We start from the raw sequence: 14,232 nt of genomic DNA on the forward strand, positions 1-14,232 counted from the left end.
CTGGGCATTGATTTTGTATCCTGCCACGCTACCGAATTGCTGTATGAGTTCTAGCAATCTTGGGGTGGAGACTTTTGGGTTTTCTATGTAGAGTATCATGTCATCGGCGAAGAGGGAGAGTTTGACTTCTTCTTTGCCAATTTGAATGCCTTTAATGTCTTTTTGTTGTCTGATTGCTGAGGCTAGGACTTCCAGTACTATGTTGAATAGCAGTGGTGAGAGTGGACATCCCTGTCTTGTTCCTGATCTTAGGGGAAAGGCTCCCAGTGCTTCCCCATTGAGAATGATATTTGCTGTGGGCTTTTCATAGATGGCTTTTAAGATGTCGAGGAATGTTCCCTCTATCCCTACACTCTGAAGAGTTTTGATCAGGAATGGATGCTGTATTTTGTCAAATGCTTTCTCTGCATCCAATGAGAGGATCATATGGTTCTTGGTTTTTCTCTTGCTGATATGATGAATCACATTGATTGTTTTACGGGTGTTGAACCAGCCTTGTGTCCCAGGGATAAATCCTACTTGGTCATGGTGAATAATTTTCTTAATGTACTGTTGGATCCTATTGGCCAGTATCTTGTTGAGAATTTTTGCATCCATGTTCATCAGGGATATTGGTCTGTAATTCTCCTTTTTGGCGGGGTCTTTGTCTGGCTTTGGAATTAAGGTGATGCTGGCTTCATAGAACGAATTTGGAAGTACTCCATCTCTTTCTATCTTTCCAAACAGCTTTAGGAGAATAGGTATGATTTCTTCTTTAAACGTTTGATAAAATTCTCCTGGGAAGCCATCTGGCCCTGGACTCTTGTGTCTTGGGAGGTTTTTGATGACTGCTTCAATTTCCTCCCTGGTTATTGGCCTGTTCAGGTTTTCTATTTCTTCCTGTTCCAGTTTTGGTAGTTTGTGGCTTTCCAGGAATGCGTCCATTTCTTCTAGATTGCCTAATTTATTGGCGTATAGCTGTTCATAATATGTTTTTAAAATCGTTTGTATTTCCTTGGTGTTGGTAGTGATCTCTCCTTTCTCATTCATGATTTTATTAATTTGAGTCTTCTCTCTCTTCTTTTTAATAAGGCTGGCTAATGGTTTATCTATCTTATTAATTCTTTCAAAGAACCAACTCCTGGTTCTGTTGATCTGTTCCACAGTTCTTCTGGTCTCGATTTCGTTGAGTTCTGCTCGAATCTTTATTAGCTCCCTTCTTCTCTTGGGTGTAGGATCTATTTGCTGTTTTTTCTCTAGCTCCTTTATGTGTAAGGTTAGCTTTTGTATTTGAGTTCTTTCCAGTTTTTGAATGGATGCTTGTATTGCGATGTATTTCCCCCTTAGGACTGCTTTTGCTGCATCCCAAAGATTTTGAACGGTTGTATCTTCATTCTCATTAGTTTCCATGAATCTTTTTAATTCTTCCTTAATTTCCTGGTTGACCCTTTTATCTTTTAGCAGGATGGTCCTTAACCTCCATGTGTTTGAGGTCCTTCCAAACTTCTTGTTGTGATTTAGTTCTAATTTCAAGGCATTATGGTCCGAGAATATGCAGGGGACAATCCCAATCTTTTGGTATCGGTTCAGACCCGATTTGTGACCCAATATGTGGTCTATTCTGGAGAAAGTTCCATGTGCGCTTGAGAAGAATGTGTATTCAGTTGAGTTTGGATGTAAAGTTCTGTAGATATCTGTGAAATCCATCTGGTCCAGTGTATCATTTAAAGCTCTCGTTTCTTTGGAGATGTTTTGCTTAGAAGACCTATCGAGTATAGAAAGAGCTAGATTGAAGTCACCAAGTATAAGTGTATTATTATCTAAGTATTTCTTCACTTTGGTTAATAATTGATTTATATATTTGGCAGCTCCCACATTCGGAGCATATATATTGAGGATTGTTAAGTCCTCTTGTTGAATAGATCCTTTAAGTATGATATAGTGTCCCTCTTCATCTCTCACTACAGTCTTTGGGGTAAATTTTAGTTTATCTGATATAAGGATGGCTACCCCTGCTTTCTTTTGAGGACCATTTGAATGGTAAATGGTTCTCCAACCTTTTATTTTCAGGCTGTAGGTGTCCTTCTGTCTAAAATGAGTCTCTTGTAGACAGCAAATAGATGGGTCCTGCTTTTTTATCCAGTCTGAAACCCTGCGCCTTTTGATGGGGTCATTAAGCCCGTTCACATTCAGAGTTACTATTGAGAGATAGGAGTTTAGTGTCATCATGATATCTATTCAGTCTTTGTTTTTGTGGACTGTTCCACTGAACTTCTTCTTAAAGGGGAATTTTAAGAGGCCCCCTTAAAATTTCTTGCAGAGCTGGTTTGGAGGTCACATATTCTTTTAGTTGCTGCCTGTCTTGGAAGCTCTTTATCTCTCCTTCCATTTTGAATGAGAGCCTTGCTGGATAAAGTATTCTTGGTTGCATGTTCTTCTCATTTAGGACCCTGAATATATCCTGCCAGCCCTTTCTGGCCTGCCAGGTCTCTGTGGAGAGGTCTGCTGTTACCCTAATACTCCTCCCCATAAAAGTCAGGGATTTCTTGTCTCTTGCTGCTTTAAGGATCTTCTCCTTATCTTTGGAATTTGCAAGCTTCACAATTAAATGTCGAGGTGTTGAACGGTTTTTATTGATTTTAGGGGGGGATCTCTCTATTTCCTGGATCTGAATGCCTGTTTCCCTTCCCAGATTAGGAAAGTTTTCAGCTAGAATTTGTTCAAATACATATTCTGGCCCTCTGTCCCTTTCGGCGCCCTCGGGAACCCCAATTAAACGTAGGTTTTTCTTCCTCAGGCTGTCGTTTATTTCCCTTAATCTATCTTCATGGTCTTTTAATTGTTTGTCTCTTTTTTCCTCAGTTTCCCTCTTTGCTGTCAACTTGTCTTCTAGGTCACTCACTCGTTCTTCCACCTCGTTAACCCTCGTCGTTAGGACTTCTAGTTTGGATTGCATCTCATTCAATTGGTTTTTAATTTCTGCCTGATTAGCTCTAAATTCTGCAGTCATGAAGTCTCTTGAGTCCTTTATACTTTTTTCTAGAGCCACCAGTAGCTGTATAATAGTGCTTCTGAATTGGCTTTCTGACATTGAATTGTAATCCAGATTTTGTAACTCTGTGGGAGAGAGGACTGTTTCTGATTCTTTCTTTTGAGGTGAGGTTTTCCTTCTAGTCATTTTGCTCAGTGCAGAGTGGCCAAAAGCAAGTTGTATTGGGAAAAAGAGAAAAAGAGAGGAGAGAAAGAAGGAAAGAAAAGAGAAAGAGAAAAAAAAAGGGAAGAAAAAGAAAAAAAAAACGAAAAAAAAAAAAAAGAAGAAAAAGAGAAAGAAAAAGAAAGGAGAAAAAAAGGGGGTGGGGGAAGGAAACAAATCAAAAAGCAAAACAAAACAAAAACAAAAACAAAAACAAAAACAAACAAACAAAAAAAGAACCACCGGGGAGTATCTTCTGATTCTGTGTTCTTTAAGTCCCTTGGCTTCTCCTGGAAGTTGTCCGTCTAGCTGGTGTTCTGGGGGAGGGGCCTGTTGTGCTGATTTTCAGGTGTTAGCAGTTGGGGGAGCTGCTGTGCCCCTGCCTGGTGCAGGGCTCGGTGGGGGTTGTTTACCCCGTGAGGCCGCAGGAGGAACAGCCCCAGTGGCGGGGCAGCTCTGGAAACCTGGATTCAGCTCCGGCAGGAACTCCGTCTGCAGGGCCTGGAGGCTCCGGGGCGGGGCCGCTGCTCTGCTCAGCTGGGGCAGGAGCGTCCTTGCTGTCCTGGGCCCTCCCGGCCTCTGCCTGTCCCGGGGGAGGAGGGATCCTGGGCTGTGTCCCGGCGCCCTGTGCTCCGGAGCCTGCGCTGTTGGATTCGCGCTCCCGGGCCGCGCAGCCCCCTCCGCGGAGCCGCCGCCCGAGCCCCTCCGAGCTGCTCCTGGAACCGCGCAGCCCCCTCCGCACGGAGCCTCTTCCTCTGCCCGAGCCCCTCCGAGCTGCTCCCGGGGCCGCGCAGCCCCCTCCGCGGAGCCGCCCCCGAGCCCCTTCAGCTGCTCCGGGTCCCGCCGGGTCCCGCCGTGCGCGCTGCAGCCCTTGGGGAGCTCGGCGCACTCTCCTGGGGCGCAGGTGTCTGTTACTGTCCCCGGGAGCCCGAGGGCCTCCTCGCCCTCCTGGTCCTGCTCCAACTCCCCGCGAGCCCCTTTCCGCCGGGAAGGTCGGTGCAGCTCCTGCTCCTCCGGGACGGGGCTCTCCTGTCCTGGGGACACTCGCCCCGGCCTCAGCCCGGCTCCTCGCGGGCCCCTCCCCCTTGGAGGCCTTTGTTCCTTTATTTCTTTTTCCCCGTCTTCCTACCTTGATAGATGCGCGAACTCTTCTCACTGTAGCATTCCAGCTGGTCTCTCTTTGAATCTCAGGCCGAATTCATAGATTTTCAGGATAATTTGAAGGTTTTCTAGGTAGTTTGGTGGAGACAGGTGATTTGGGGACCCTACTCCTCCGCCATCTTGCTCCTCCCCCCCCCCCGTGATAATATTTTAATAGCTTTTAAATACACATTTTAAAAGTCACATAGCAAACACATGAAGCCTGCCATTTTTACAAAAATGGGAAAGATGATGTATAAATAAGAAAGCATCATAAAATGGCCTTTTAAAATTGGTTGTTTCCACTAACTTTTTTTTCCTTCAATAGATAACATCTAACTCCTCTTTCTACAAAACCTGACAATCACTGAGAGACCCAAAATTCAACTGTTTCCAAGCTACTCTTCTTTACTAAACTTTTTCTTGGCATCTCCTCCTCATTTTTTCTCATACAGGAAAAGTCAATTCTTACTCATCCTTCAACTTCAACTACACAATCAACTATCAATCCAGTAAGTTAGAGGCCCTCCCCAGGCTTTTTCTCCCTACAAAGAACAGAAAATTCCAAGCCAAACGTTGTAATCCTAGTCATAAGTAACAGAAAATTTTGCTCTAGCCGAAGACATGACAAATGAACTTTTTTTTCCAAGAAAAATCTAGATTCATGGTTGAGTGTTGCAGACACTTTGTCTCTCCATCAGATGAAATAAGAGAAGTTAAGTGAGAGAAGATCTTAACTTGTGTGGTAGCTACTTTGGTATGTACACATTTCAAAATTTATTAGGCTGGAAGACTTGAAGACTTACTATTAAGCTGTTTATTACTATAAACAAGACAGTGTGGCAGGAGGAGATATGTATATATAAATAGAACTGAAATGAGGCACCTACACCTAAAATAGACCCACCTTCTCTAGTCAGATTATTTTCTAAAAAGAGACACTAAAGCAGTTCAACGGAGAAAGGAATATCATTTCAACAAATAGTATTGGAGCAACTAGATATCAACATAGTGAAAATCCCTACTTCACAATATACATGAAAGCTAATTTGAGTTGGATCATAGACTAAATCATACACCCCTCAACTATAAAGTTTTAAAGAAAATACATGAGAATATCTTTATGAACTGTGGTAAGCAAAGTAAATATTACACAAATAAGTAAAAAGAAAAATGATGTTAGACTTTAAAAATATTAAAGTAACATTGGTCTATTAGACTTTGACATATTTATACTTAAAATAATAAATATTAAAATTATAAAATAATTAAAATACTGAAAATGTCTTATCATTAAAAGATACCATTCAGTAAAAAGGCAAATCACAAACTGGGGAAAAATTTTCACAAAACATAGCTGACAAAGACCTTATCTCCAAAATATTTATCTCCTATCAATATTAAAATCTGAAATGCCCATTTTTAAAAATAAGCAAAAGCTTAAACAGACACTTCAGAGAGAAAGATATACCAATGGCCAGTAAGCACATAAAAAAGTGCTCAATGTCATTAGTTGTTAGGGAAATATATATTAAAACTGCATTTAGATACCACTGTATCCAATAGCATGGCTGAAATTATAGTCTGAAAACACCAAATCTTGGTGAAGATGTAGAACAACCAGAATTCTCACACATTTTCAGTGGGATTGTGTTATAACCTTTTTGGGTTATACTTGGTTTTACAGTTTCTTACACTGTTAAACATAAATTTATATAAACATTCCTTTATTCCCATCAATTCTTCACCTAGATATTCTTCCAAGATAACTGAAAACATATGTCTATACCAAAAATATTGTAACAATAATGTCAGTGTTTTTATTCATTATGGCCCAAACTAGAAACAACTCAAGTGTCCATGATCAGGACACTGGTAAACAAATTGTGGTATATCCATATAATGGAATTACTATTCAGCAATAGAAAGGCATGAACTTTTTATATACTCTACAATATGAATAAAACTCAGAGATATTATGCAAAATATAACCCCACACGTACTCCATTTACAAGAATTTCTAGGAGAAGCAAAACTAAGGCACAAAATATCGACATAATTTTAAAAAATAATGCAGAGGGTAATGACAATGAGGATGATGATTCTATTGATTGTGATATTATTGAGTAGCTACTAAATTCAGTCACAGCCAACAATGACAGAATGAAGTAGTTACTCTTATTAGCCTCTTTTTACAGAAGAAAGAATTGAGGCACATAAAGTTTAAGCTACTTCTCCAAGGCCACACAAGGGCAGGATCAGACTTACAAACCAGAACCTGTGCTCTTGAGCACAGACTGATCAGATCTTTCTTCTCAGTTTTAGGTATTTCTGGTGTTCTCAGATGTAGGGGTGAGAAGAGGAGAGAGAAGGAAAGAGAGCAAAAGAAGGAGTGAGGGATAGAAACACCACAAAAATCCTTAGTCAACAAAGAGCAGAGCAGGAAACTATTATGAATGTTTTTGCATCAAAGGTTATAAAAATTTCTAGGAAGTTGGTGATCTGTAAGCAAGTCAAAGATTCTTAAGCCAAAGTGGTTAAGTATTGTGATGAGGTCAGGAAATGCATTATAAATTTTATAGCTGACAACTAAAACATTGAAGCTTCTAGAAGAAAATGTAGAAAAGTATATTCACAATCTTGAGTAGGAGAGATATCTTAGAGTAAGATACCTGAACAAGAACAGAAAAAATAAAGAAATTAGATTTCATCAAAATTCAAAACTTCTGTTCATCAAAAATCACCATAAGTAAGAAGGCAATTCATGAAGTAGGAAAAGATATTTGCAATATTCTTATCTGAACATGACTCAAGAACTGAATGGATAGAGAACTTTTAGAAATCAATAATAAAAGCCAAAAATATTAAAAATTAGCAAATACCAGAATAGGCTTTCTTCACAAAAGATAATTTCTAAATGGGCAAAAGACATAAGAAAAGATGCTTATATCATTATTTATTAGGGAAGCACATATTAAAACTACAGTGAGATGCCTTTATCACTCACAAGAATCAAACTTTTAAAGAGGAAGAACACCAACTGCTGACAAGAATATAGAGGATATCTTGTTGCTGTTGACAAGGTAAAATTACACAGTCATTCTGGAAAAGTGGCAGTTTCTAATAAAGTTAAATATACACCTATCCCATGACCCAGCACAAAGTATATACTCAAAAAATGAATGCACATATATAAGGGCTTTGTTCACAATAGCCAAAACTAGAAATTATCCAAGTATCCATCAACAGCAGTATGGTCACACACAGAAATAACACTCATCAAGAACACCATAATAATACATTCAATAGCATGGATGCATCTCAAAAACATTGTTACATGAAAAAGAAAAGCCTGACACACACAAAAAGTATATTTACTTCTGTGAATTTCAAAATAGTCACCACTAACCTATGGAGATAGAAATCAGAGCTGTTTATATTTAGTTATGTTTTTGTTGAACCATTTTAAAGTAAGTTATATCATGATCATTGAACCTCAGTATGCAAATGACTTCATTGACTCCAATATTCCTTAATTCAGTCTTTCAATCTACTATAGACTGGAGTCAGCAAACCTTTTTTGTAAAGTGCCTGATTGTAAATATTTTAGGCTTTGTAGGCCATTGGTCTGTTGAAACTGCTCAATTCTACCGTTGTAACACAAAAGCATGTACCAAATGTCAAGAAAGATGCCAAGTGCTGCAGTGACTCGGATTCGAACCAAGGTTGTTGCTGCCACAACGCAGATTATTAACCACTATACGATCACGGCTCACCATAAACCTGCTGGCATTTGGTGTGCCTCCTTTAATATTTTTGATGTGATAAAATTAGATAGATAAAGCTATACAAGATTTAGATAAAGCTATACAAGATTTAGATAAAGCTATACAAGATTTCCATCAGCCCAGAAACGTTAGTACAGCCTTTTGTACTTTTGTACCCTCACCACCATTTATGGCCCAACATCAGGGTCTGCGGTGGCTCCCTAGTACTCTGCAATCAAGAGAAAAGGAGGAAACCTGACCGTGCACCAAGCTGGGGTCAGATATTGGGTCTTCCAGAACCCTGGCCCGTGTCTGAGCATGTGCAGAACTACCCCAGAAGTTAAAGTACCGTCTGTGCTTCCATTTATGTAATGGTGTAGACATAACCGTTTTTCTTGTTGAGATATTTCAGATGTTAATGGGGTCTTCTTAGACACTATGACAGCGAGCATTTTATAAGTTTGCATTCAACTGCTGTGGCCAAGATTGCAAATCTGAGGGATCCCTGGGTGGCGCAGCAGTTTGGCGCCTGCCTTTGGCCCAGGGTGTGATCCTGGAGACTCGGGATTGAATCCCACATTGGGCTCCCGGTTCATGGAGCCTGCTTCTCCCTCTGCCCCTCTCTCTGTGTGTATGACTATCATAAATAAATTGAAAAAATTTTTTTTAAAAATTGCGAATCCGAGAAAACCACCAAGGAGCCAACACCGATGCAAGTACATGAGGGTTTGTTAACAAGTATACCCTACATAGCGGAGCAGGGATTTGGACCCTGAGGTGGGTTACAGCTGGGTTTTTATGGGCTGGTCTAGGGGTAAGGTGGGGTTTTGCAGTAAGGGTGGGGGTGTAAGAATCTCCAGTAAAGAGGTCTCACAAGCTCTTGCTTCCTTATTCCGATAAGGGCGTGCTTTGTGATTTTGCCTGTAGCCGGGGTAAGGTAGAGTTCAGTACCTGGTCACAGTGGCCTGAGATGGCTACCGAAGCTACAATGGCTGTACTTGTGCCAATATTAAACTTGAATGGCCCTAATTTTCTCGGCCTCCACACAACAGGGTATTTTACAGTAAAATCTAACAAAACTTAAATTAGATGCCATTTTCTGGCTCTCCCATGCAATCTTTATACTAAGAGCACATATTGAAATCTAATTCACACTGAATACAACGCACAATCTTAAGCTTACAGCCCAATGAGTTTTGGCCAATGCCAAATAACTGCTGTGACTTAAACCGCGGTCGTTTCTTCCGCAAGACAGAATACTAACCACTGTACCACTAAAGCACACGGTAACTTCACTGATAATTGGTGTGTGTCCTTTGATATTTTTGATGGAAAAACAATCACAATATTTTCTTGCTCTGTTCTTGAACAACTGCAGGTTCTTGCACTTTTCCGTTTTTCAGGTCCTATCTGTCCCTACGCATTCTAATACAAAATAAGAAAAATTCTCATTTCTCAGGATCTGGCCAGTGCCTCTCCACAAGCCTCTTGGGAGGTCTCCTTGTCCTCAGCCTGTGTCCTGAAGGTTCCCTTTTGGCCCCGACTCTTTTTCTGCTCCCTCATACTGGCCCCATCCACCCTACTGAAGATGGACGGCAGTTGAATTCTGTGCTTGGAGCTTAAACCACACAGATGGTATACCATAAGCCCCTCTGTTGCCCAGCCCATGGAATAGTGCAGGCTTTGAAATCAATTGACCAAAATAAGACCTTTTGAAAAGAACATCCCCTTTTAAAAAACAGTTTTCTATTTCAGCTCTCAGAGTTCCAAAGGATTAAAAGCTTAAAGGCAACAGTGTGTAGGGAAAAAATGAAGACCAAGCAAAGGAGAAAAGCAGACTATACAGAACTTGATAGAGCAAGGACATTAGCCATGGTCACTTGCATTTTAAAAGAGAAAAAACTGCAGGAGGGGTGGGAAAGCTTTATAGTCGGAAAAAGGTGTGCACTCTTTGGAGGCTGTTGGCGTGGGAAAGCTGTAGGTGGGTAACTAGAAGCTGAGTATCTTGTATGACTGGTTAGGGTTCACATTTGACTTCTGTGGTTGGTCCTAAATTGCAATGGGGACAAAAATTAGGGAAGCTGTAAATTATTAATCAAATCCTGGCCATTTTGAGCCAATTATTCCACAAGTTTACTTTTTAGCTTAAAGCCTGACTTCCTACAAATCTGCTGACCTCTAGCAGGCTGCTTTCTGGGAGGTGGGTACAGTTGGAGGACCAGAGTTTATTAGAATATATATATATATATATATATTCAGACTCTCAAACGCATTAATTCAGCAAGTCACTCATTGAGTGCCCTGGGCATTCAGCTTTTCTTGGGCCCCCTCCACTCAGGCTAGGGATTAGAGGAGTGGTGGGGTAGCAGCCCAGAGTGTCTGCGGAGGTTCTGGTTTCAGAGGTTGGTGAGGGGCAAGGCCAGCCGAGAGGCCATTTGGCTGCCCCAATTTCGGAATGACCCAATGCACTGGTTTCAAACGTGAGAAACAGCTTGATTTGTTACTCTAAGCTCTCCGGTTTTCCAAGGCTTTGGAGCCTGCCCAGACACACAGCAGCGATTGGTAGCCGTTTGCGTTTAGTGAGGGAGCACTCTCTATTACCACGAAGAGAAAGCGCGCGTTGTCTTGTCTCTGTGGCGCAATCGGTTAGCGTGTTCGGCTGTTAACCGAAAGGTTGGTGGTTCGAACCCACCCAGAGACGGAAAGAAGTGGGCATTTTTACATCGATTTGGTTATCGCGAATTTACGCTGGCAGAGAGCAAGATACCTTGCTTGCCTCCCTTCAAGTGATTCAATAGCCCGGCCCTTCTCAGGCTCCTATGACCTCCCAGACCTGCCAGGACACGGAAGTTCCTAGAAACAAGGGACAAAAAAGGCTTGATTTGAGGTAACCTGTTTCCAAGAGCGTTTGTCCTGGGAGGAAGGCTTGTTTCTTTGGGTTAGTAATAAACTTTATGTACCTCAATTTTTCAACTGTTGTAATAGCATCTTGCAGGGTGTGTCTGGATTTAGTAACTGCTCAATCAATAATGCTATCAGAATCATGAGCATTATCATCTTCTGCATTATTTTTGATGAAGGCATTTCTTTGTACCATTACTTCACCTTTTACATGTTATTTTTAAAAATAACTTGATCTTAAAAAAAAAAAAAAATAAAAAAAATAAAAAAAAAAAAAAAAAATAAAAAAAAAAAATAAAAATAACTTGATCTTAATGATAATCAGATATCATCCTTGTACCCATATTTTTTGCCCCTTATAGAAGAATTTCTATAGGATAGAGTCCTGTTAATGCAATTGCTCTGTCATCGGTTACAATATGTTTTTTAATGTTAATAATAAATCCTGATCCTGGAGATCCGGATCAAGTCCCACGTCGGGCTCCCACCTCTATGCCAATTATATTACAATTTAACTTGTATTTAAAATTTTTTCATGTTATTTTACTAGAACAACACTGTTCTGTTTCCTTTCTCTTTATTTTCCTTTCTCTGTTTCCTTTCTCTTTTATTTTTTCAATTACATCCTGCTTAAGATAGTTTATTCATTCCATTCATTTCAGTTATGGTAGTGACAAAATTTTAAAAATAATCTTTCATAAATAAAAAGTGAATCAAGGTAAGAAAACATTAAGTTATCAATGGTAAAGGAACATAGATATGGCCAAATATGAAAGTGCTATTTCATGATGTTTGAAAAACATGATTTGGGCTTATTTTTACAGGACATCCTTCCTCCCCTTTGTCACTCTAGGAGCACACCCTCTTGCCCTAAGTCCAAAAGGGAGGTGCTCAGCTGTCCCTTCTACACTTTGAACACAAAAGCCACTGTCACTTTTTCCTGTGTGCCCCTCTAGGGAATTCCCTTGTTCAGACCAATAGGAAAAATCAAGGTGCCTAAACACTTCTGGTTGGCAGATATGATCACATCATCCCTGGAGCCATAGAGCCTGTTTCTGGGGAAGATTAAATTGTTTTTGTTTGCTCTTTCTCCTCTTCTTTTTTATTGCATTAATTCAGTGTTTTGTAGGCCTTACTTTTAATCTTCTTTTTCTCTTCAAAATCATGGAACTTGAGCAAGGAGGGAATGCAAATCTTGGTGAAATAATAATCAGTACAAACAAACTAAAACAGAAATAAATATCCAAATTTCAACACTGGCATGATGGACAAGCCCAAGGGCTCTGCAGGCAAACTGCCTGGCTCTGAGTGTTGGCTCTCACCATCCCAGGGCTGGGGCCCTTGCAAAGTCAGCTCAGCCTTTCAGTGTGCAGGTGTTCTCATTTATTTCAGGGTTGTTATGTGGACTAGATAAATTATACAGCACTGGGGGACTTTGTGGTAGTCACACAGTGAGGCACTGAGAAAGCTGTTAGTAGCATTATAATTAAGACTTTTGTTTCCATTTCTAACTGCACTACTGCTGGCTTTGAGCATTCCCCAGAATAAATGAGGAGTGTTAAATGGTTTGGTTGGCCTCTTCTCCTCCGTATTAGTGACAAGCACCAGGAAAACTGGTTACTTGATAATTTTAATGATGATTTAACTGACAGTGGAGATAGTATAGCAGGGAACTGGATCCAACTTCATGAAATCCTTGGATCTAGGACAGGCATGACAATTGTTCAGCTCATGGTAGACCCTCTTTTACACATATTTCTAGGAAGAGCCTTTAATATCTAGTCAGACTTAACCCAAATACTGTAAGAAAAGTCCAAGTGTGTACCAGTAATCTATTTTGTTGTTTTTAAGACATCAAAGTAGAAATATTTAATTTACTTAGAATTTGTAGATTTCCTCTTTCAGTGATGATAGAGTATCTGTAGCAAACCAGCACATACACTGAAAAAAAGTAGATAAAAATCTGGTTTAAAGGAATTGTTTGAAGACTTTGGAAGGCTACCAGTGCAGCTAGGACAGAACCAGAGAGAGGTTCATTGGAATGAAACTAATTTTCTGCCTTTTCCCCTCAGGGCATCAGCCTGGACAGGAACCAGAGACTGAGAAGTTGAGAAGGCAGCTAGCTACTAAGAATCAGAAAAAAATAGCAACACTTTAAATAATTCAAGGGGGGAAACATAGATGGGGGGTTGGGAAGACTTGAGGAGCCAATGTCCTAGAGTGCACTGTGATATGAGCTGGATGATTGTGGTAAAGGTTTTGCCTTCACTAACTCTAAAAATAAAACTGCCAGTTATTTCACCAACAAATGAAGGTTGAGAATAGCAGAAAATTGCAGTCTACAAGCAAGCTATAACAAAACCTGGGATCCCTGGGTGGCGCAGCGGTTTAGCGCCTGCCTTTGGCCCAGGGCACGATCCTGGAGACCCGGGATCAAATCCCACGTCGGGCTCCCGGTGCGTGGAGCCTGCTTCTCCCTCTGCCTGTGTCTCCGCCTCTCTCTCTCTCTCTCTCTCTCTCTCTCTCTCTCTGTGACTATCATAAATAAATAAAAATTAAAAAAAAAAAAACAAAAACATTGACACCACCACCACCCACTCCCTCCACCCCACCCCACCTCCACCCCCCACAACAAAGGAGCAGAAGAGTCTTTTATGAAGTAAAAGAGGAAAGAAATTGGGTGGCAGAAGGAAGCCTATCTTCCTCCAGTTGGGATAGTAAAGTAATATATACTCTTGTGAGATCTTTCCCTTCCTGTTGGGTCTGCAATGTAGTTGGGTGTGACATCTCCCCCTGAAGAATCTCTTCACTCTGGGAGGTTGAAACTTGAAACTTCCAGTTTCTAATTTTCACACCCTTGGAGCATTTGCAAATTCAGCTGTATGCAGGGAAGAAGCTAGGAAGACAAGCAGAGTACGCTGAAACAGCAGTTTCAGTGGTACCTTGGTGCAGAGGAGATAGAAATAGAGATAGAAGTTCAGGACCCTCCAAAGAGAGGATATCTCTCTCAGACAGCAGCCCTAAAGATCTACCGCCTAGGAATGTTGGCAAAACCAGATATAGACTGACACAATCAATACAAACAAACCAAAACAGCTTAATCGTGAGATGGATTGAGGTGATCTGCTCCTCTATAATCTCTCCCAAGAGATAACATTATCCAAACCCTCCATAGTTTTTCACACATCAGACCTGTCATTCAGACACATTTTCCAGGAGTATAAAGAAATAAGAGCAAGAGAGGGAAACAAA

The 14,232-nt window shown here is 40.7% G+C and overlaps 1 protein-coding gene and 1 non-coding gene across 2 annotated transcripts in view; both read left to right on the plus strand.

The window, feature by feature from the left end:
- The window catches only part of LOC144281401 (uncharacterized), a 49,239-nt gene that overhangs the window by 4,178 nt on the left and 30,829 nt on the right, over positions 1 to 14,232 (plus strand). The window lies entirely within an intron of this gene.
- On the plus strand, positions 10,707 to 10,780 carry TRNAN-GUU (transfer RNA asparagine (anticodon GUU)). The gene has a single exon. It is a non-coding gene; the product is annotated as a tRNA-Asn (tRNA).

The sequence above is a fragment of the Canis aureus genome, chromosome 12 (genome assembly GCF_053574225.1).
Source record: "Canis aureus isolate CA01 chromosome 12, VMU_Caureus_v.1.0, whole genome shotgun sequence".
Lineage (NCBI taxonomy): Eukaryota > Metazoa > Chordata > Mammalia > Carnivora > Canidae > Canis > Canis aureus.